The sequence below is a fragment of the Cavia porcellus genome, unplaced genomic scaffold, assembly GCF_034190915.1.
Source record: "Cavia porcellus strain 051 isolate PalLab524CR breed Dunkin Hartley unplaced genomic scaffold, mCavPor4.1 scaffold_29, whole genome shotgun sequence".
In the NCBI taxonomy this organism is placed as follows: domain Eukaryota; kingdom Metazoa; phylum Chordata; class Mammalia; order Rodentia; family Caviidae; genus Cavia; species Cavia porcellus.
Genome location: NW_026947512.1, coordinates 2,992,736 through 3,015,059, shown reverse-complemented (window position 1 = coordinate 3,015,059; position 22,324 = coordinate 2,992,736). Strand labels below are relative to the sequence as shown.

The window sequence follows — 22,324 nt, the reverse complement described above, 5'->3', positions numbered from 1 at the left end:
AAACTGAGTGTGCTGTACCACTGAATTACATCCCTGGCTCTTTTACATTTTGAGACAAGACCCTAACTTCAAACCTTCCCCAACAGCTGGGATCGTGGATGCGCACCACGTGGCCAGCTCAACCATTGTTTTTGTCCTCATTTATTACCCTAGCCTGGGGTTCAGAACTCTCTTGTATCTGACCCTGTCTGAATCACTTTCTCACTGCTTAGACAAAATACCCAGTGCCTACAATGTAAAGGAGGAGAGGTTTATATTGGCTAACAGCTTTTTGTTGTTTTGGTTTTTGTGAGTACCAGGAATTGAACCCAGGACCTCACACTCGGCAGGCAGGAGCTGTGCCACTGAGCTATATCCCTGGCCCCTTGAATAACAGCTTTTAGAGGTTTTAGTCCACAGTCAGCTGGCTCCAAGGCCAGAGGGAATCACGTGGGAAACCTTTTCACATCACAACAGAGAGGAAGGCAGAAGAGCGGGAGGTAAACCGTTCCTGGGGCGCCTGCTGTGGTCGCCTCTTTTGACCAGGCCCACCTCCTAGCAGGGCTTTCAGCTCAACTCCTCAGTGAATTCATTTACCAAGCATACAGCGCCCCCAGGTCCCAGTCACCTTTCAAAAGTCCCAGCTATGAATATATGAGGATTGTGGGTGACATTCTAGACTTAAACCATAACGTTCAGTCCCTGGTCCCCCAAAGACTGTGGTTTTGTCCTCTTGTTTACAATCCTAGCTGATCCTTACAATTCTGAGTCTGACTCTGAGAACACGCCGCCTGTATCCCCAGATACTGTTTCCAATCCGTGAGGATTCTCCTCGTCCGCCTCCCTTTCCACCTGCCCCGCCTCCTGGCTCTCAGCTAGTGCTCATACCAGCTTCTCCTGCTCGGTGGGTCGGTTGGTCGGCCTTCAGATCTGCACCATCTCGCTGGTGCTGCTGGTCACTGCAGCCCGCTCCAAGTCGCCTTCCTTAGCATGCTGCCTTAGCTCCTGCATCTTCTCCCCGCTCCCTCCCATGTGGCACTTAGGCCACCACAGTGGGAGCTGCACCTCCTGCCCTTCACGCACACCTCAGGAGGGAATTAGGGGCCGACTGAGTCACCCTGTGTCCCCCTGCTGCGCCACCTGTTCACGTTTCGCGCCGCCATCAGCTCCTTACCTCTCCAGCCATACTCTGCACAGTACCCAGACTGAGTTGTTAAACTCTCAGTGCCTTTGCACGGCTCTAGGGACCCGACCCAAACTCTCTCCCCCAGTCAAGAAAACCTGTGCTGTCACGGCGCCCCGGGCTCGGCCACACCAGGCTCCTGTTTTGTTCTGGGATCAGCCAGGCCCGCTCCCTCTGCCCGGGGACTGCCGTGGGCCAAGCCAGGAAAGTCCTGCACACCTTTCACTTCCGTAGAGCGGCCTTTCCGGATCCGTGACCTCACCACACTCCCCCACCGCCAAGCTCGGTCACCGCATGCAGTTCAGGCGCACATCTGTCCCTGTGTGTCACTGTCCACCACTAGGGAGACTGCTCCTGTCCCCGGGCGGGCGAGACAGTCTGCTTAATCATCACGGGGTGCTGTCAGCAACCGTCTTCCCCCTACTGCTCATTCCTCTTCCTCCTTTCACTAGGACTCCAGGTGCCTCAGTCCATGAGATTTAGGGATTGAGGCCCCAAACACTGCCCAGAAGGTAGAGTTCTGACTGCTTTAGGTACAAGCATGAGATAGAAAGAATTCTGGCCAATTAGACTTTAGGTGAAGTCTACTGGAGATTTTTAACAAAGATTTTTCCCTCAGTGAGGGAAAAGACACATGGAAAGAAATAGTCCTTGCTAAGACAGCATTGTGAAACTGTACCTAATACAGTGGCAGCTATTTTGTGATCATGAGGAAAGGTAACTATGAACAAATTATTGAAACAAGGAAAAGACAGAAAATAAAAGAATTCTGATCCTTCATTATGTTGGTCAGCCTCTAAGTGAACAAACCTTGGGGCTCACTTACCTCAGGATTACTTGCTTGGTTAGTTAATAAGTTTGTTTATTGTTTAAAGCACTTGATGGAATTTTCTCTTTGTAATAATTTAAAACATTCTGGTGAACACAGTACTGTGATGTTGAGGTATTGGTTGGAAAACTCAACATTTCAACTCAGTATCTTTAAAATTATTCCCAAATTTCAAGTAAGCAAGATTTCAATATGGTTAGCTGCCATCAGATCACAAGTTCCTGTTGCTGTGTTCATGCAGCTGTATGCTAAGAGCATTGCCCAAGCCTTCTCTTTGCTTTGAGGAAAGAGCCTATGAAGTCTAAATAAAATTCATCACTCTGGCATGGGCTCAGCCACACTTCCTCCCTGCACCTGTGGAGCTCACCGTTTCATGGTCTTTTTTTTTTTCCACACTTTTTACTATTTATTTTTTCAAATCCATTTTTACAACAAAATTTCAAAACACATCAATCAGGGGGCAACAGTGGTACACACAGTGTGCACTGTCATCCCCAAATCATTCACCCAGAGCGAAGGACATCTGCATGCAGTTGTCCGAACGGTACCACACACGTTCCGTGGTCTTTTACTGTTTTCTAGCGCAGGGGCTTCTCCCAAGGCCCTGAAGCTCAGCACCTTTCTCCACAGTCCTTCGGTCTCTCTCGTCATGTCCAGCGTGGTCCCAGACACGTGGCAGCACTTAGCATCAGGTTCAGTGACCTAAAAAGATAAAATAACCACAGGCAGACACATCTTACATGGAAAACCACAGAGCTTCTTTGCTGGAGGCTTGACTGAGGAGCATTTGCTTCTGCGCTCCCTTCTTGTTATCAGAATTCATTTGCTTATAGCCCCACGTTCTACAGAAAAAAGCTTGCTTCTAGACCATGAAGAGAGGCAGGGAGACCACTCACCTCTAGACTCTTAAAAAGTGTCACCTGGCTAGGTGAGGGCCACCCAGGATATTCTCCCTTTTGATAAAGTCAGTTACTTAGAGGCCTGAATCATTGCTATAAAATACCTTTGACATATGGTAAAGCAGTTCACAAGTCTTCCACTCAAGGCGAGGCCATACACAAAGGGAGCGGTCATCAGGGACCTTTGAGAATTCTGCCTGCCACAACTTTGTAGCTCCAGTCTTTTCCCCTCCGACTGACCAGCGAGGTTAGGTTTTCCTGATGGCCATGTGGAACTGTGGCTGTTCATGCAGCTGTCTCCCAACTAGACCTTAAGCTCCGGGACTGCAGGGCCTAAATTTGATTTCCCAATGTCTCTTTTGTGCTCAATGGTATTTTGATCAAGATTGCATTAAATCTGAATAAAAATTTTGAGAGTATGGCCATTTTCACTATATTGGTTCTCTCTATCCACGAGCAAGGGATATCTTTCTGTTTTCTGATATTCTCTTCAATCTCCTTTTTCAGAGTACTGTAATTTTTATATGTATAGATCTTTTATTTCTTTTGTTAGATTGACTCATAAGTGTTACATTTCTTTGGATGTCATTGTGAAGGGTATTGTTTCCTAATTTCTCTATTGGTGAGTTTGTTGTTTGTGTACAGCAATCCTATTGATTTTTGAGTATTGACTTTGTATTCAGTTATGCTACTGAACTTGGATATTAAATCTAGGAGTCTTTTGGTAGAGTTTTTGGGGTCTTCTGTGTAAAGTATCATGTCATCTGTGAATAATGATAATTTGATGTCTTCTTTTCCTATCCTATTTCTTTTATTTCTCTTTCTTGTCTAATTGCTCTGGATAGTATTTCCAGCACTATTTTGAATAGGAATGGTGATAGTGGATGTCCTTGTCTTGTTCCTAATTTTAGAATAAAAGCTTTCTCTTTTTTTCATATTTGGTATGATGTTGGCTGTTGGTTTGTCACAGATGGGTTTTATCGGATTGAGATAAAGACCATCTATTCTGACTTTCTGTAGGATTTTTTTTTATCATGAATGAGTGTTGGACTTTGTCAAAAGCTTTTTCTTCACTTAATGAGATGATCAAATGATTTTTGTCTTGGTCTCTGTTGATACGATGTACATTTATTAATTGGCACATGTTGAATGAATCCCACTTGATCATAGTTTAATCTTCTTCATGATTTGCTCCATTCTGTTTGCTAGTATCTTATTGAGAATTTTTACATCTATGTTCACTAGCAAGATTGGCCTGTGGTTCTGTTTTTATTGCTTCTTTTCCAATTTCATTAAGCAGTTTGAGGAATGTTAGCATTAAATCTTTTCTAAATCTTGTAGAATTCAGCAGTGACTCCATCAGGATCTAGGCTTTTCTTTGTTGACAAGTTTTTAATTATATTTTTAATCTTATTAACTGATACTGGATTATTCAGAATTTTTATATCTTCTGGATTTAGCTTTGGTAATTCATACATATCTAAGAATCTGTCCATTTCTTCTGTGTTTTCCATTCTATGAGAGTAAAGATTTTCAAAGTAGGTATTGATGATCTTCCGAATTTCTACAGAATCAGTAGAAATTTCGTTCCTCTACACAGGAATTCCACCCTTTTCATCCCACCCTTTTCATTTCTCAATGCATGAATTTGTGTTTTTCTTTCCTTTTTTGTTTTTGATAAGGTGGCTAAGGAAATTTATTATTTCAAAGAACCAATTCTTGGTTTCATTAATTATTCCTATTATTTTCTTAGGCTCCATTGCATTAATTTCTGCGCTGATCTTAATAATTTCCTCCCTTGTATGGGTGTGGGCAGGTGTTGCTCTTCTTTTTCTAGGAGCTTGAGGTGCAACAGTAGGTGCTTTCTTTGTTTTCCTGACGTGAGACTTCACTCACTATGCATTTTTCTCTTAGGGCTGCTTTCATTGTGTCCCATAAATTCTAGTATGGCCAGGGATGTAGCTTAATGGCAGAGTGTCTGCCTGGAAAGCATCATGTATAATTCAGTTCCCTGAATTCAATGCCCTGAATTCAATTCCCAATACAAAAAAAAAAAAAAAAAAATTCTGGTATGTTGTATTTGCATTCACATTTAGCTGTATATGTTGTTTAATTTCTTCCTCAATTTTATCTGTGACCCATTTGTTGTTTAGGAGGGTGTTATTTAATTTCCATGTGTTTATGGAGTTTTTGTTGTTTCTTTTGCCATTAATTTTCAATTTCATTGCACCATTGTCAGATAATATGTACTGGATAATTCTAATTTCTTAGCATTTACTTAAGCATATTCTGTGGCCCACTGTATGGTTTATTTTTAAAAAATGTCCCAGATGAAACTGAGAAGAATGTGTTTTCTGATGATGTTGAGTGGAATACTCTGCAAACATCTACTAAGTTCATTTGTTCACAGGTTTGGCTCAGTTGTGATATTTCTTTGCTGATTTTTTGTCTCATTGATTTATCTCTTTGTGACGATGGGGTATTAAGTTTTCCCATTACAATTTTGTTAGTGCTTATTTGATTTTTCATGTCTATTAATAATTGTTTTATGTAGTTGAGTGCTCCCATATTTGGTGCATATGTACTTATGATTATTATCTCTTCCTCTTGAAGTTTTTCTCTAACAAGTATGTAGTGACCTTCTTTATCTCTTTTGATCATTCTTCGTTATAAGTTCACATTGTCTGCAAGCAAAATAGCTACTCATGCTTTTTTCTAGGCTCTTGTTACAAGGAAGATTGTTTTCTACCCTTTGACTTTCAGTTTATGAATTCCTTTTTTATTTAAATGTGTTTCTTGTATGCAGCATATTATTGGATCTTGTTTCTTGATCCATTCTGCTAGTCTGTTTCTTTTGATTGGTTAATTGAGGCCATTTACATTGATGGTTATAGCTGATATGTATTGACTTGTCTTTGTCATAATAGTGTCCTACTGTTGGTTCCTTGCTTTCCTGTTCTGTTCAATTGCTTCCCCTGCCTGGTGGTTTCTTTCTTGGAACTAGGGTCATTTTTATCTCTGACTAGACCATCTTTCAGTACTCTTTGTAGAGTTGGTTTGGTGGTCATGAATTTCTTCAGGTGTTCCTTGTCATGAAAGTATCTATTTCTCCATTAATTTTGAAAGATATTTTTGCAAGGTACATCTGGGTTGGAAGGTGTTTTCTTTCAGGATAAGAAATAGTTTCCTCTAAGCTCATCTGGACTTGAGGGTTTATGTTGGGAAGTCTGCTGTAGTTCTGATGGTCTTTACTTTATAGATGATCCATTTCTTTTCTTTAACAGTTTTTGATATTTTGTTCTTGTGCTGAATTTCTAGATCCTTGATTATCATATGTGTTGGTATTTTTTACTTCAGTCATGACTATTTGGAGTTCTATATGATTTATTTATTTGTATATCAAATTCTTTATCTATATTTGGGAAGTTTTCTGCCATTGTTTCTGTGAAGTTTTTTTTTAAATGGCATTTGTGCTGTCTCTAGCTTTCTCATTAAGCCCAGTCAATCTTATGTTATTTGTCTTTGCTTCATCTTGTAGATGTTGGGTTGATTTTTCATGGTCTCTTGCTATTTTTAAGATATCTTTCTTTTCATGATCACTAGCTGCAATTCTGTCTTCAAGATCTGAAATTGTATCTGCTAGACACGGCTGGGTCTGGTCTGCTGATGGGTTCTCCAGAGTCCACCTGCTGCCCCCTCACTGCTGCTCCAAGCACCTCTACTTTTCTTGTCTCACCGATTACTCTGCCCTCCATATACTCTCGAAGGTGCTTTTAAAGTCAGTGTAACTATTTGATTTGATTGACTACCTGCGTCTGTCCTGTCATTTTAGGTTAAAAAAAGAAGGCACAAGTTATGACTATTGTTTGAGACAAAAAACCCTTCATGTTAAGCACACTTGAAACTGAGATTGTTTTCATTTTGTGTACCCTCGGTACACAGTGCTAGCTCCTAAGGAGGGGAGCACTCAGTAAAAGGCTGATGAGTGAATAAATGAATGAATGAACCAATCAATCAGTGATTATTGAAGCTCTGAACTTTGAGTGGGACAATTAATCCTCACTGTAAAATTGTCCTCTGGCTTTCTTCTGCAGATCTGAATCCTGACCACCCTTAAACTCAATCTAGACTCATTTATATGAAGCCACCCTTGACCTAAGAAAGTCTTGTAGATTTCCTTTGTCTGAATTCCTAGATCATCTTGTAGTCAAACTCCAAAGCACAAGTGCCAACTTTATTTAGTGTTACCTTGTCTCTCCAGCTAGCTATAAGCTCTTCAGAGGTAGGGAACGTGCTCTTCCTCTCTGTGTTTGCACCAGAGCCTTGCACCTAAAATCTTGTTTAATAAATATATGCTGATCTAAAAAGAGGGGGAAAAGATGGCTGATGTGGCTGGAGTTGAGCTTTGGGCATCTTACTGACTTTCTTTCTTTGGATGCTTTTTGCTTCTGGATCTTCTTTTCAGGATACCATCTGCTAAATACAGTCTAGCTATAGCCAGGGAGCTCTTTTAGATGGGCTCAGAACCCCATGGTTCCTTTCTCCAGGGAGAGACAAGTCTCCAGTTAGTTCAGCACATTTCCTTTGAGTTCATGCTCCTGAACCAGGGGGTGTCTAAGGGGAGAGTGGCCCGAGCTAACTGACGTGTCATAACACAAAAGCAAGGGTAGGGGTGGTGTGCAGGAAAGTCAGAAATGGATCACACATTAGGAGAATTTTCAAAGATTCTTTTTTGCTCCCTGTGACATGTCCCTAACAAGTAAACCAGTATTTGGACATAAGTTATGCCAAATGAATGGTGAATACGTGAAAAGTGGACGTGATTAGGGTATGCTCCTCCTCCTGCATCTCTAGGAACTGCCTGTGTTGTGCAGAGCAGGAAAGCAGGCCCAGTGGTCACATCAGAACTGCATGAGACAGGGCATAGTGGCTCATGCCTACAATCATAGCACATGGGAGGCTGAGGCAAGAGGATCACTGTGAGTCAAGGTCATCCTTGGCCACAGAGTGAGTTCAAGCCCAGCCTGAACCACATAGTGAGACTCTGAGTCAAAAAAACATAAAACAAAATAGAACAACTCAACCCAACCCAAACCAAACTGAAATAAAAACCTGCACGATTCCTGGCTGCTGAGACTACGGTGGACTCTGACAAGCAGGGCCCATGGGGTCTCTCCTGGGGATCAGAATTTAGGCCTTGTGAATACATAAATCTAGGAACTGTATTTCTACTGTGTTCTGTTCCAAGACTCAGAAAAGCAGACAAAGCCAGTCTACACACAGAAAGAATGAAGCTGGTGTTTGGGGAGGAGCAGAGACAAGGCACATAGAGGCTTTGCAGCCCCTGGGTCCAGCCTTTCCTGAGATTCATCTGAATTCCTGCCCAAGCCAAAGCCCTTGCAATAAATTTCAAACTAACTCTAGTTAGTTTGATGGTAGGTATCCCCCAAACTCCAGCCTCCCCAAAAAGGAAATTTAAAAAAGTACATGTAATCCCCTGACCAAAGATTCTAAAACAATTGATTGCTGAAGAAAGATGAGTTTCAGAAACAAACATAACCACTTGTTACTCAGAAACCCCCAAGATAAAGGAAATGGGGAGGCACCAAGATTCCCCAGGGAGCTGTGGAGGAGGTGTGAGCTCAAGTGGTGGAAGATGTGGCGGCTAACCCAGGAGAGACCCAAGAGCTTGGCAGAGATCAAAGCCAGAGCAAGAGGAGAGACAAAACCCAGGAGCTGAGGTTGCAAGATATTACTAAGGACAGCACAAATGTCTTAGTGTTAGAGGAAAAACAGGGCAGGACCGGGTTTGGCACAGATGGTGTCATGTTAACAGATACCAGGGAGGAAGCCCAACTCCTCCGGGCATCTTTGCTTCCAACTTGATCATGGCATGGAGGACCCAGAGAGCAGATGGTGAAAAAGCTGCCAGCGGCTATTCAGAAATTTTAGTTATCAAATCCAGAGTTGGTAAATCCCAGGAACCAATAAACAGCATTTACAAGTGTGATCCCTAAAACTTTGTCAGTAACTGAAGCGCCATGACACGGGGGTTGTTAGGAGGCTGCAAAGGATGGGTAAGTGTGATTCTATTCTACCGAAACTGTGCACCCTGAAACATCAAAGATCCACGAATAGACCCCTGAAAAGAATTGTAAATTACGCATTGTAAAAGACACTTAAAAACAAAAAGGAAGTTGAGAACTTCAGGAACCAGTTTCGGTTTACTGAAAGCAAGTCTGGTCAAAAATCTTTTTTTTTTTTTTTTTTTAATGGTACTGGGGATTGAACAGGGCCTCACACTTTCCAGGCAAGCACTCTCTATCTGGTGTACTCTCAACCCTTCTTTATTTTTGTTTTGGGTTGGGTCTTGTTAAATTGCCCAGCCTGGCCTCTTCCTGCCTCAGCCTCCTCAGGTGCTGGGATTGTACAGGTGAGCCACCAAGTCCTGCAAAATTTTTCTTATGTAAAGCCTTTCCTAGTAGGTGTATAAGGAGAGTACCATACACAAGTATCAGTAAGATCCTGGACAAGATGTCCCTTAAAGACAATTTAAACATTGTAGTCGGCTACATGTTGTATCCATAGAAACTTCTTTTTTTTTTTTTGTCTTTTTCCTTTTTATCAGTACCGGGGATCGAACTCACGACTGCCTGCTTGCAAGGCAGGTGCTTATGCTGCTGAGTTAAATCCCCAGCCCCTCCATAGAAACTTCTTAATATTAATGCCACCTCATAAGTTTAGCTCTTTTTTAATAAACTACCTGGATCAGACTTACCGATAATTCCAAATTTGGAGGGAGAACATCAACACATACAGCAAAGTCATTTAAAATGTTGCCAGATTCCCAATGATTCACAAAAAATCAAAGTTAAAATTTAGTAGGGCTACATGCAAAGAGTTCCTCCTAAGTTTAAAACTCAACTGCCCAAATGTAGGAAGGAGCCAGCTCTGCAGGGCCGTGCACTGGAGGGAGGTTTAACCGCTTGGGCTGACTGCAACATTTCTGTGAGTCAACAGAGCCAGCGGTTACCACAACAACTAATGCAACCTTAGGCTGCCCCAACAGACACGCAACCAGCTGTTGTGTCAGGCGGCTCTTGACTCAACCACCCACCCAGAGGCCTGGAGACTTGTGCTGCCCTGTGCATGAGACTGACTCGCACTGATGCTCACCTCATACCGTGCTCTCCCATGTCCTCCCTGCCTGTGCTTACCACCATCTGCAGCCCAGACGCCCATCGGACCCGGCCTGCCTTGACGTCCTTCCCCAGAACCTGCAGAGTAGAACATGTCGTCTGGGAAGGCTCTAGGTCAGTCCTTTTGCTCATGAGTCGCAGTTCAGCATCAAAGCAGACATAGCTGGAGCACACGAAAAGACACCTGCTGTTCTCTCTGGGCTTCGGGTTCTGTTTTGAACTTCAGGGTGGTCAGCAAAGAGGACCTCACGGGCAGATAATCTGACCAAAGAATCACCACCAGGGCGGATTCTTTCACTTCCTCCTCAGCGTTGGCGTTGAGCCTGTCGTCCTCCCCAGGACTTCTGCAGTGTGACAGAGGTTAACAGTGCACCCTAGGGCCACCACCCCACTCCTGGGAGCACTGCGTGGAGAGTCAACCGCACCAGGGCAGCACCACCCAAGCAGTGCCGTGTGGCATGGAGGGCACTTCGGGAGCAAACATTTCTACCATAATGATTACTGTGGTTTTAGCTCACTTAATAGTTGACAAATAATATATTTACATGGCTCAAAATGAACAAATGTTAAAAATTCCATCATTGCCAAACTGGTCCTGCCATCAGAAACTGCTTTTATTTTTTCATTGACATTTTTTTCTCAGAAATTGGAAGTATATACAAACATAGATTCTGTCCCCTCCTTTTTCATCCACATACCTTTTGAAACACGATTCTGTATCTTGGCCTTCTAACAACAGGTCTTCACCAGCACTGAGGCGGCTTCCTCATCCCTGTTACACCTGCATCCCCACCGAGTGACGGGCACGGTGTACTCCCTCAGAGGCCACGAACGGTCTTGCAGACATACCATTTCACTCATCTGAGAACGTATTTATTGGAAAAATTTATGGAATAACAGAGTCCAAGGATTTATCTTTTTGTATGTTGAAAAATATGGATAGAAAGCACAAAAATCCACAATTTCACAATCAGTACTTTTTAATGAGGCTCAATTTTTAAGGGTGAGTCACTGGAAGAAAAATACTAAGCAAATAACAGTGTCAGTGGTTGACCATACGACTGAGAGTTGCGAAAGTAGTACATGCAGCACTGGCACTGAGAAGCACTGACCGCACTGGAACTGTCGCCTCTCTGCCCTACGCTCCTGACAGCTGTAGCTGCCTGCAGGGTTTGTGTCACAGCGTAGAAGTAGAGAGCTTCAGAGTGCAGAGATGTGGGTTCACATCTCAACCTCCCTGCTGCTGGCTGTGAGGCTTCCTGCAGGCTCACCCTTCTTATGTGGGAAGGTGGCTGCTTAGGAGTGGACCGGTCAGGTTAAGTGCTGGGAAACCAATGCCTCTGTGGTCAAGTGGGTTGCTCTACCTCAACTGTAATGAGTGAATTTGGGGAAGAGAAGGAAGGCAGAGTTTTTCCCTTTTAGTATTCTTCCTGTAAGTGCATTCATAACAGCCGCCGGAAGTGAAGCCAGATACACAGTAGGGCAGTAGTGGTGAACCCGTGGCGTGCGTGCCGCAGCGGCACAGAGAGCTCTCCCACCTGGCACGCGAGCCAAGAGGCCCTATCCAAGGTTCGCAAGGCACCAGCATTCATACAACAGCAAAGACTACATTAACTGTACAAAAGCACACCAAAGGCAAACTTCTAGCTTTCAGTAAAAAGCTGTTTGTTTCATCAAAAGCTCTGTTATTATGTTTTTCTTTTAAGACAAAAGATGTTAACATATGAGTTGCTTTTTCTAACCTAAAACCCCAGTATTCAGGTTTAATGGCAGCATGGGCCCTTTGTGATGAGCAGGTGGATGTGGGGCTGCAGTTTGGGCACTCTGTCTCCGAAGGTTTGCCCTCACTGCAGTGGAGTGGGACCTGTGCCTTGCTCGGCTGCCACCACGGCAGGCTGTCTCCTGTTGCTCTTGGAAGTTGCTGACTGGTGCTGCCAAGGGGACCACCTAAGGAGACTCAGACTCTGTTGCTTCTGCTGTGGTGGAGGAGGTCTTCTGCTGACATCATATGTCCTTGTCCTGAATCCTTTAGACCTTCCCCACGGTCATGCAGGGGAGAGCCTGGTTCTAGGTTCTCCTGGGTCTTCTGGGGTGCCCTCGCTGGTATAGCCTGACTCTAAAGGGGCCTTCGTGACTTCTGCTCTTCAGAGGTGCCTGAGCTCCAAGGAAGCACTTAACCGTATGCCCTTCTTGTCCTACATTTTGACCACGAAAGATTGCATTTGGACCTACAAATCCCAGATTCAAATCCTGACTCTGTCATGTACTTCCAAGTAAATTTTCACAAGTCACTTTTATTCTTAAGAGCCTCGAACTGTAAAAATAGTTGTAAGAATCATATCTAGTTCTGCACAGGGGTACAGGCCTGTAATCCTAGTTACTTGGGAGACTGAGGCAGGAGGAATAATCCTCCCTCCCAAAAAGATGGGGGAGGGGTGTTAAAGATAGCTCAATGGTAGAGCATTTGCCCAGCATATTTGAGGCCCTACATTTGATCCCTAGGACCGCAAACACAAAAACAAAAAAGAATAACTTGCTGGTTTATTGTGAGACCAAAATATGTTTATATCAGTAAAATGAACAAGCAGTCTTTGTTTGCTCGGTAGGGTGCTGATCCTCTGTCCTGGCATTCCTGCCCTCCTACCCTGGACTGATGTAGGCAACAGGCTCCAGCGTGCCAGCTGCCACCTCCTCACTGTCCGCTGTTGGTGAGCCTTCAGTTACACCCCTGTCCGAACTCCAAGCCGTTATGCTTTGCTCATACAAAAGCTATCCCTGGCACACAAAAGCTTTGCAGAGTAGTCTATTACCCTGTGATACAATAAAGCCAAAAAATTTATGACACCCTGTTTAGCATCATTAAATGCTGAGGAATCCCCTGCTGCACAGAGCAACGCGACTTCCTGCTTTAGAATCTGCGGTAGTTTTCACTAAACTAAACACGGTTTCTTCTACTTCTCTCTTTTCTTCTGATTACAAGCAGTAGGTGAAATATCCAGTTCTTCCAGCTGGCTTTTGAATTTTCTGTCTTGCTCTCGCTTTTCCTTCTGTGCATTGGGACACAGAGTCCTGGAAGGAAGTCTGGGAGATGAGATTTTCTTTTTTAATTTAAGATTAAAAAGACGCAAAAAAGCAATGCAAAAAGCAATACAGACAAACAGCAAGAAATCAAATACAGTAACAGAACACGTTTATAAAACAAGATGACGGGAATTTGACAATGGCTGGAACGTTGCATACTGTTACCTTTGAGAAGTTTGCTTAGATTAATAGATATTAACGTGTAAAATTGACCTAAACATATGAGTATTAACTGTTCTTTTCCAGTAACTAATACAATTAGTAGTATAGTCATTTTAGCTATACACACACACACACACATTTATGTCAGTTTCCTTTTCTCTTCCTTCTGTCTTCCTTTCCCTTACTCCAATGAAGAAGAGGAGATGTTCTGAAGCCTGGAAAATTGGTTCTTAGCAGGGCAGGAAAATATATTAAGAACCAACTACAATATTTCAGGTAGGCACTAATACCAAGGTAGCCCCAGGAAGAGAGGACGGGTGTGGATAAATGCCAGTGACAGAGAAAAGGGACGAAGCAGTCAGAGGACACGGGGGCCCTGGTGTTTCCAGCCTGAGTGACTGCGAGGCCGGCGACACCTTTGACTGCCACAGCAAAGGGAGAATAATATCACCCAGCTCTATACTTTACACACATATCTCTCAGATCATGCTTCTGGCCATATCGACTCCCTAGAGCATAAATCTGAGACTGGCTGGCACAGGCTTTAGAAAAGGCAGATTGCACTTTGGGAATTCCTGGTTAAGGCAAGTGGAAGGAGGAGCCAGTGGCGACTGTGAGAAAATGTCTGTCAGAGGTCGGCGGAGTCACACTTGTCAGGAGGCACAGCTCTTCAGGGAGGAGGAGGAGGAGGCTGAGGGCCGGCCCACGGTCTCTGGCAGAACAGTGGACTATGGAGACAGAAGCCAGGTTGGGACGAGCTGAGGAGACAGATGGTGGTAACTGGGGAGACAAAAGGTGGGCTGCTTTCTTGGGCGCTTGGAGAAAGGTGAGCCTCCGTTTAGTGGATTGGATGGATGAGACTGGCACAAGAGAAAGGAGCCGGCCCGGCCTGCAGCCTCTGCCCTCGGCCTCTGTCTCATCCTCACCCCAGGCTCCCTGTCCCATGAGATCTCGAGCATCTCTCTGAAACTTCGGCCTGCTCGTGGTAGCATTTCTCCACTGATGAGACATATCGTTCCTCTGTGTTCTGTGTCAGCTCTGGCTCCTTCCTTCTGAACAGAACACAGCAGCTCAGTTAGGCTGGACCCAACTCATCCCCTTAGAGTTCACCAAATAAGCCACAAAATGCCCGGGTCCCAGAGCGGGAGTCAGGGTCGAGGAGCAGGGACATCAGGAGAAGGCGCTGAGGCGGAGGAAAGGAGGCTGCTGCTGTCCACAGGCTCGTCCTCCCTTTCTAGACACAGTGTCTGGACGTCAGGTGTGTTTCAAAGGCAGCATGGAGACGTGGGAGAGAAGTAATGACCGCACCCCACCAGCAGAGTCCCCCCACGAGGTGTTTCGAAGTGGGAAGGGCCCGGGTCCACCCAGGTTCCTGTGCGGCTTACAGAAACTTTAGGAATCAAGGGCTGAACCCAGCTGAGCAAGCAGAGTTCAGAGACTTTCAGCAGAAATTAGCTTCCCTGTGTGCCCTGGCTCCCCAAAGTTGAGCTGAGTCCCCCTTTACTCTCAGGACAGTTCTGCATCTGACTGCTACAGTTGAGAGGCTGTGTGGAATCCCCTGGGAAAGTCCAGGTGCTGGCAGCTATGACAAGGACAGTTTCTGCTGAATTCTCCCTTTGCATGATTGCTCCATATGCATCATTGTGTTTGTTCTTTATAAAAACCCACTCAGTGTTAAGGAAACTGAATCTTAGGCTGATTAACTTGCTCAAGGTTACAGACCTCCGAAATAACTGAGGCCTAAGCCTTGGCCTGTCAAACTCCAAAGTCAGCTGGTGTTCCATAGAGAGGACGAGGACACCATTTCTCAATGCATTACCCAGTTGGAATATGCCTCCATCATTTTCACTTGTTGGCTAGAATCCAAAGCATATCAAGGATATTTTAACTGTAAAATTGTTGCTTCCCTTATTTCAAAAAATTTAAAACAACAACAACAAAAAACCCCCCAGGGACTTCTTTTTGTTTTTTGAGGGTCTCCCTATGTAATTCAGGCTGGCTTGAAACTTGCAATGATCGTCCTGCCTCAGCCTCCTCAGTGCTGGGATTACAGGCATGCACCATCACTTCTGGCCGTACCTTTCTTTCAGCAGTGGCATTATCAATTTAGGGGCAGAGGATGACTTGACTGTAAGGGCACCCTAAAATCCTGACCCACGGCCTGAGACCCAAGGCCTCCCACAGACCCAAATCCAGAAGTTCTCACTTTCCAAGGGCAAAAGGGAGCAAGGCTGGGCCTCAACAGCCAGGCAGAGGTGGCTGAGCGTGGGAGAGGAGGGGCTTCCAGCAGCATGAAGAGGGCCTGCCAAGCTCGTGGTTCCTTGGGTTCACAGCTTCTAACCTTTTAGAAGCTTAAATAAACTCAAACTTTCCTCACCCTGTGACCCAAAACAAGTTTCTGTAAACATAAATCAATATTAAGATAAATAAAAACACCCAGGCTGAATAAATGAAATGCCTGGGACCTTTGGAACGGGAACCCTGCGCACAGGCCAGTTTCTCTGTTTCTGCGCTGTCCCCCGGGTCCTGCGGAGCTGAGCCCAGGCCCCGGCCTGGAACAGATTTCAGCTGAGGAGAACCAGGCCTGGGACTCCATCGGCCCCTAGCAGTCTGCCTGGAGTCCTATCCCCAGCCTTAGGGGTTCCGGGGTTCTCCTCCCGCTCAGGCTGGGACACCTGGACTGATCTGTCTGGCTGGTGGGACCCGGTGGAGGATCTCCTAGCTTTTATTTGTCCAACTACAAATCAAGTTTTGCTGAGGTTGCGGGAGGATAAAAGAAATAAAAGGTGAAAAAGCAACAAAATCATTACTAAAAATTGTACCTTTAAAAGACCGCAATTTTTAGGACTCAGCCAAAGTTATCCAAGGTGAGCCATATTAACATTTTGGGGGTTAAATTTAAAAGGGTCTTTTCCTATCAGACCCATCACATATCAAATTCCTCAAAAATACTGAAAGTTCACAAATTGGCTTAGTTGAGAAAATAAAGAGCAGGAGCCTGATCCTAAGATAAAGGAACAAATTGAGAGAATCCAAGAATGTTTAAATTATCTAACAAACAAAACAAAACCTGTGTGCATACCTGTCCAGATCTGTAAAATGGGCTAGTACCTTTCTTAGGGGTGGGCCACATTTTTTCACCTTTTCACTACTTAAGCCTAAATGTTTCCTGTCCTAGGAAATAATGCCTCTCGTTTTCTGAGCACCCACACTCCACTCTGGAGTGCATCCTAAAATCTCTGCCTAGTAAACCTTAAAACATTTATACATTTTTTTTTGAGACATGGTCTTGCTATGTAGTTCAAGCTGGACTTGAGCTCAACTTTGCAGCCCAGGCTAGTCTCAGATTTGCAATGATCCTCCAGCCTCAGCCTCTCAGGGGCTGGGATTATAGGCATGTGCTACCATACCCAGAACAGTAAACTTTTTTTTCTTTTGAGGTGAGTGTCCCTATGCAGCTTGGGCTGGTCTTGAATTTGCTTTGTAACCCAGGCTGACCTCAAACTCACAACGATCCTTCACCTCAGCCTCCTGAGTCCTGTAATTACAGGCATGCACCACCACACTTGGCTTGGCATAGTAAACTTTTAATGATGCATCCTGAAAATTCTCTTTCTTGCAACCAGAGTCAGCAAACCTGAAAACTTAAGCTATAACAGGGTGAATTACATTCCTTATTCTAGCCTAGGGCTCTCATCAGACCCAGCCTAGTGACAAGGTCACTTGCCAAAGCCATGTGGAAACAAACATATAACTAATTTAATTTTTAGTTAAAATTAATTTTTCTGCCAGAGGGAGCAGGGGGATTTTTGATCCCTGGGGCTTCATTTAAAACTCTCTGGAAAAGTCTGTGCCACCTACTGGTGTTTTCAAGCCCCAAGCTGAGACTCCTCAGACTGCTCATTCCAGATTCTGCTCCTGAGTGCCAGCTGGAGACCCAGGGACACCATGGGACCAGTCTCCCAGGCATGAGGAAGGGCTGCCCAGTCCACAAACAGGAAGCAGAATTCTGCAGAGGACTTCCTTCCCTCCCTCAAGGTAAGAGTCCTGAAAAGTGAAAAATTAAAAAACAAAAACGTTCAACTGCCCATTATGCATCAGATGCTTTGGCCCTAATTTTGGGCAAATGATTAATGTATTGGCTCCTTTGTTACATTTTTATGTCAAATATTCATGCTTCAAATTTAGCCACTGAAAGTCCAACCATTCATTTTCATTTTGTTTAGGCAACATGTTAACAGTGCTGTATCTCTGAAAATAGCTACCTTCGAAACTACAGTCATCGTGTTCTCATCAGTCCTGTCCTTGCTGCCGGTTTAACTAAGGAAAGGAAAAGAAAGAAAGGGAGAACTGAAATCCAGGGTTGCTATCAAGGTTAGTTAAATCCTCAAATAATTGCTGTCTTAATTTGCATACTGCAGTAGTCTCCTGAGCGAAGGCTAGGAATCTTTCCTTGCCCTGAAAAACTCATGTGTGGTGGAAAGTGAGAGACAACCTTGGGCAAAACAATCAAGAGAACAATACCAGGGCATATGAAAATGAGCTCTGTTTTGTGTGTGTACTCGGCCATGTTTCCAGAACATGCAAATGCCTTATGCTTAGTTTCTTAGGCTTTTTGCACAAATGTATCTAAGGTAATTCTGTCCTCTCCCTAAACTACCATTCCAGCAGATAGGCTCTTCTGATGGGCCATCGTCAGTGAACCCCAAAGGGATTCCTTTTTGGCTTTTAGTCCACCTGGCTTCCACTCAGGTTTTCTATGTCATTCATAATGTGCAAAGCTCACCACCTGTGTGAAGCTCCAGTTGCTCTGCTGGGTCGTTTGCAAACCTTGGAGCCAGCATTTGATCTGTTATCGCGACTGCTCTTGCTTTAGAAGCTCTTTCCCAACAGTTCAAGCATGCAAGTTGAGTTTCTGCACATCAGCTGATTTCTCCACAGTTCCGCCCACCCAGCGTTCACTCAGGGAGGTAAAACTGTAGAAATTTAATGTTTATTAGTTTTTCATGAACTGATGGTGAGGGGAGCTTACCTTTGATTCCCCACCTCTTAGAGTGAACCATCCACAACCAGGTGAGGACATGATCCTGGACAAAAGGAACGTTTCCACTTCGGGAAGCCAAGATGCGGCACCGTGAGGGGAAGGCAGCAGGGGTGCAGGTGTGGGAGGCGGGCCTGGGTTTGTGGAAGTCCTTGCTCATAGCCCTCTTTGTCCTTTGAGCCACTGCATCTAGCTCCCGGGAGGGACCGGAACCCTCTTGCCCTCCTCCTGTTCTGGGCAGCCCTTGAGAACATAAGGGGAGCTGGGAAATGAGCCTCGCTGTCACAGGGCTTATTTTCCTAACTTGGTCTGTAGGCCTGGGCACAGGGCCCAGGAAATGCATTTTTTTAGGTGATGCAGAATTTAAGGCCCTGTGTTTTCTCAGTGTCTAAGCTGATGCTCTGAATAGAAGTCTCCAGAGGCCTGTGGCTGAACCATGGTGATTAAAATTGTAGCAGTTAGGACACGTGATTTCCAGGCTTGGAAAATGTATCATCATGATAAGAGTGATGCAGAATGAAAGCAAAACTGGGCCGTTCAGAAAACTGTACTTTTGCAGCACAATGTGTTCCACTAATGTGGAAATGTTAAGAACATTAAAAAGATCTTTATTCTTCCACATTGTTTATAGTTCTGCTTTTTTTCTTTCTCGAGGCAGAAAACACAATTTTACCCAGTTCCAGGCAAATTCGGATCTTTCAGGTTTAAAGCCACTGAAGCTTCCCTACGCTGAAGGCCCCGCACTTTTCTGGGGTCCATCATGGTACCATCGGAAACCTCCAGCCCCCGCTCTTCGTCTTCACCCAGGACATAGGTCTGTGTCTCCTCCTGCTGGTCTCTCTTTTATTTACCTTCTCAGGGGCAGGGAGGTGGGCAGGGAGAGGAGGTGGAGTCGGGGAGACAGGTTGGCAGACTTACTTAAGAACCATGGTTTTAGGATTTAAAACCAATGATTTGCTGTCTATTCTCTAGTTCCACCAAGATAATTCTCTTCTGAGACAAATGGCAGTCTCCTTCTCCACAGGAAAGGGGAAAGGTTGCAAAATACAAGGAGGAATGTATGGGGGCCATCCCTTAATGCTTCCCAGTAACACCCATGCATTTTGTTACTGAGGAGTCATTCTTTAATCTTCTATTGCTCCACCGTGAATACTACTGACTACGAACAATAAACAAACATGCTGAGCACAGGGCCAGCGCTGGCTGCTCAGCCGGTACAGGCGGGGATGCAGGGCGGAAAGCTCACAGGTCTTTGGTTCTCTCAGCACATCCGGAGAGAGCTGGGCTTGGACTGGCAAGCAAGGTGCTCTGTCCACTCCTGCCCTGCCCCTTCTAGTTTTCTTTCTGTTTCATCCTCTCTTCCTCCTGTCTTTGGAAGTATAATTCACCTATAAGAAAATATACACATATCAAGTGTCTAGCTCATTGAGTTATTTCCTGAGTGTAATAATTCCCAGAGTTGTTTCTGACAGACGATTATGATACAGTTTTGTAACTGGGACAAATGTAACCTGACTGTGCTCGAGAAAGGGTCTGCCTTTGGGTATCAGCTCTTTAGAGGGGTTTCTGTTTTGAATTCCTCAGCTTTATCCATCCCCATTCAGGGATTGTGGCAGAACTTCATTGTTTGGCAATCGGCAACATATTCTCCTGGTGATTGTTCAAAGCTCATTGTCTCAACCAGTATTTTCTGCAACTTGCTACTGGGTAGTTAGATGTGATTACCTTGTCTAGTGATGAACAAGAACGTTGTATTGGGTGCTAAGCATGGGAGAACTATAGTAAGCAAAGCCAGACACAATGCCTGTCTTCATGGAGTGGGCTATCTAGGAGTGACTTAGATAATTAAATAAACATCAAAGAATGTAGATTACAATAATGCCAAATGCTAACAGAAGAAAAGGGCTGTAGCTACTTAGGGACGGGAGGAGGATCTACTTTATGTCAAATGGGGTTGGGAATGGTTTCCTTTAGAAAATAAATAGGAGGATTTAGTTACATACACAGGAAGGGGGAGAAAAGGGTGTACCAGTAGAAGCAGCAGCATGTGCAAATGCCCTGTGCTGGTGGGAACCCAGTGCTGGGAAGGCACTGTGGCTGAGTCTCAGAATCAAGGGTGAGCAGTGAGGCCGGGAGACGGAGGTGTTCTTACGCTGTGTGGCCACATTAAGGAGTTAGGGTTTTATACTAAAAGCAATGGGAAACCTTTGAAGCCTTTTAAAGATGGTTTTTTATTTTACAATCATTGGTTTTAAAAACCTTGCTGTGTAGAGAATGGGTTGGAGGGGATTTGTGTGCAAACAGCTAGATTATTCTACTAATTCTGACATTGTTATCACCAAGTAGCATATTTAAAATTCCAAAGCATAATCGGCCTACTGCTTAGTGTTCTTTAAAAAGACTAAGTTATACAGACATAGTTTTTGGCCACTGAGAATCTGCCTTCTAAAAACTCAGCAATGGTGGAGCCCAACAGAATAACAAGAGACAAGTTAGATGGAAAATTGAGAAATAACTCATTAAGACCCACACCAACCAGACAATTAGCACATAAAGGAAATACAACTCACATTGCTTACAAATCTAGACATGCTGGGCATTTGAGACTTCATATTGATTAATTTCTCATAAAAATTTCATGTTGTAGATGATACTATATTCACTTTATAGAGAAATGGGCTTGGAAAGGTAAAAGGACTTTAGAGAAGCCACATAACTTGTAGGCTCTGTTTGTTCTGAAGTTAAAACTTGTTTATTACACTTCATTTCTTATAAGACACCATTTGGAGACTTTCATGTAGTATGTAGTAGTCTAACTGATCACCATAATATGATTGATAGGTAATATACTCTTCCAAAATAACCTCATTAAAGTGGGACAATAACATCTATATTCATTCATTCATTCATTCACTAAAAGATGTCAATAAATGTATGAGAGGTCTTATTTACATACAGAGCTTTATAAAGTAACCAAAGATAAATAATATACGGACTTTGCCCTTGAAATACCCTTTTTTGGGTGTGTATAATAAGAACCTTGTTACTGAGAACGTTTCTTCTTTACAGTCCACCCACATGGTTGCAGAGAAAGTCCCTGTGTGAGTAGAGAATGATCTAGCCTACTCCTCTGTTGACTGGTCCAGAATCCTGCAGGCAGCATCTTCCTCTGGGACTTTGGAAGTGGCATGGGGAAAGAGAAGTCAGTGTGGTTTGAACTTCAAGGTGGGTGTTTGGCCATGTGACTGGTACAGGAGCCTAGTAAAAGAAGGAGCAGACCTGCAGAGAAATGTAAATTCGAGGAGTTCAGTGGTGTCTCATGAAATTACACCGATTCCATTTGTGTGGTGCCTAGCAGACCTAATTATCACGGCCCACCTTCCCGCTGAGTGCTGACGTGTCCTACCCAGCACGGCACCCCGAGGGTCACAGTCCAGCAGACATTCTGCCTGCTCGCTTCCCCTCCTAAGAACAGCTGTGCTGTGTCATTCTTAAGTGGCTGCATGTCAGTGGCAGATGTTTTCTCTCTGGTTAGAACAAACCCTGGGTATTATACTCAGGTTAAGGGAATTTTGCATTTCATCTGAGGACCAGGAAATTGGAACAAGTCTTCACACACTTAGTGGTATCATCGTGTCAATTAATTAACTTAGTACCAATAGTGAACAGGATTCTGGGTTAACTAACAGTGTGATTTCTGATTTCATGCTGCTTTCTTTGCCTGATGTCCCCGTTCTTCTCTACTTGGCAAACTCATGTAGCCTTCAAAATTAAACAAAAAGGTTATATTTTTGCTAATATTTATTTTTGGAAAAGTAGTGTTCCCAACTTTATAATTGTGCATGACTTTATTCCTTTCTTTGTATTTTCTGTTGCCTGTATGTATGTCACTTCCTTAGAATCTACATGCTGTAAGAGGGTATGCCTTAAATGTTTTAGTCACTGGCATGT

General features: G+C 44.1%; 1 long non-coding RNA gene across 1 annotated transcript; it reads left to right on the top strand.

Moving 5' to 3' along the window:
• Window positions 1-13,993: 13,993 nt before the first annotated feature.
• LOC106028750 (uncharacterized) lies at window positions 13,994-21,598 on the top strand. The gene is made up of 5 exons (XR_001202363.3): window positions 13,994-14,127; window positions 17,242-17,370; window positions 17,559-17,706; window positions 19,032-19,187; window positions 21,443-21,598. It is a non-coding gene; the product is annotated as an uncharacterized LOC106028750 (long non-coding RNA).
• Window positions 21,599-22,324: the final 726 nt, after the last annotated feature.